This window comes from Fringilla coelebs (genome assembly GCF_963513975.1).
Source record: "Fringilla coelebs genome assembly, chromosome: 4".
Lineage (NCBI taxonomy): Eukaryota > Metazoa > Chordata > Aves > Passeriformes > Fringillidae > Fringilla > Fringilla coelebs.
In genome coordinates, this window is record NC_140032.1 from 53,705,456 (window position 1) to 53,707,449 (window position 1,994).

Sequence of the window (1,994 nt, forward strand, 5' to 3'; positions counted from 1 at the left end):
AGTAGCCCCAGTGCTCAGATAGGACTGCTTGAGAGCAAGGTGGGGATTCTCAGCAATGCTGTACAGACAGAAGAAAGGTTTATTTGAACTCAGCAGGAAAACTAGTTATGAGGTGCATGAGCATGCAGGGACTTGGAGCAAAAAAAGCTCCCAGTTCCTCTCTTTTTTGCCTCAGAATGCCATTTTCCTACAGGTTCTGGGACTGAGTCCTCCACATGCTCTGAAGGTGCTTCAGACACAATGGCCCATAGAAAAGCTCCCTGGTCTTTCCAGCTGAATGTATATAACTCTTCTTGCTTTCAGGAAGAGTGACTTTCAAGGCTGAATTGTCGACAGAAAGGTCTCTCAAGAATCCAGATAAGGAGTCTCATGTTTAGGAAGGTTTATGAAAACAAGACTAATTATAATTTTCCCTTGCTGAGTAGCCTGTGAGGTCCCACAAAATCCTTGCAGCTGCAAGGCCTGTAAGTGCTGACAGCTATCTTCTCATAAAAGTGTAATTGCTGACAAAAGGAAATTGCATCATCCAGCCTTTTTCCCTCTTTAACAAAAAAAAAAAGGGAAGTTCCCCTATAGTAATGTTAATGGCAGGAGGATTAATTCTAGGAAGTTTGGTAATGTTTCTTTAAAAATAGGTCATTTAGCAGAATAATGAAGAGGAGTTGAACAGTTTGCCAAGCTGACCTTGTATTCCTGATTCAGACATGGGCACAGGGAGGACCAGGCTTTGTTCAGCCCTCCAGAACACCAAAAAAAGTAGCAAAATTGTGAAGAGAACAAAGTAAAGAAGAGCTACTGGGAAGCCTTGGATGTGCTAGTGCTGTAAATCTTTTCCTGATAAAGTGTGATGCTCTCTCCAATCTCCTTCCAGTGATGGATGCTTGGGCTGTTCAGGCTTTTAAGAGTACTACTGGATTGGCTTTGGCATATGAGAAAAAGTAGTTATTGTAGGCGAACATTGAAAACATATCTTGAATTTTTCATGCTTAAATAACTGTCAGAAAGCCACATTCAGGAATGGCTACTACACAAATATGAGCTGATCTCAGCGGCTGCTGTGGGGAAAGAAATTACATTTGCTATGGTAGGAAGTATAAGGTGTTTTTCATGATCACTTAACTCTTGAGTCAAGGAGATTTAGGATCAATAACTGAGGCAGAGGGTGTTTGTTAAAGCAGTAAATATGGGTCCATTCAGAAGGATAAAGGGAATATGATTCACTGATGCCTACAATGTTTAGGGATAAAAATTATTTTCTTAGATACCCTGTTCTTTTTTTCCATATTGCAACAGAGCTCTCTTCACAGCTTGTCCTACAGTTTAGGTTTGGTTTTGTTATTTTTTTTAAATCCTGCTCCTATTCATCCCTAAAGGATTGCAGAAGTAGTTAAAACCTTCCCGATTGAAAACCTGTGCTTGACTTGAGTCTCCGGGCACTGCAGAACCATTTCCTGTGATTGCAGCAGAGAGAGATAAAATTCCACTGTGGTGGGAATAAACCGAAATTAGATCAAAGATTTCCGGATAATTAAGACTTCCAAACCAAAACCTCTTTTTCGCTTGACTCTACTATTTTTTTTTCCCCAGGCAAACAGGGCAGTGCTTCACACAGGAAGCCAAATCTGCCTATCAAAAACAACAACCCAAACTGAAAGCGTGACAAGAGCTGAACCGCATTTGCATGCACTGCAATTCCCCGCGCAAACCTGTACCACCCCGCAAGCAGAGGGCTCAGGAGGCGCCTCGCTGGCTGAACGCCCCCTCCGCGGACACATGCACGGCTAGCACAGGTGGACGGAACTGGCGGATTTGAGGTGTCCTAGCTCTTCTGCCGTGAAGCAGCTCAGCGCCCAGTTTTGGGTTAGGAGGTGGAGAGAAGCCGGCCGGCAGAGGTGGCGATATAGAAGGGGCCCGGGGCTCGGCACGGCTGCCGAGGTCTCCCGGGGGGCTGCCAGAGCCCCCTGCTCAGCCCCATGCGCCTGATGGAGGACAGG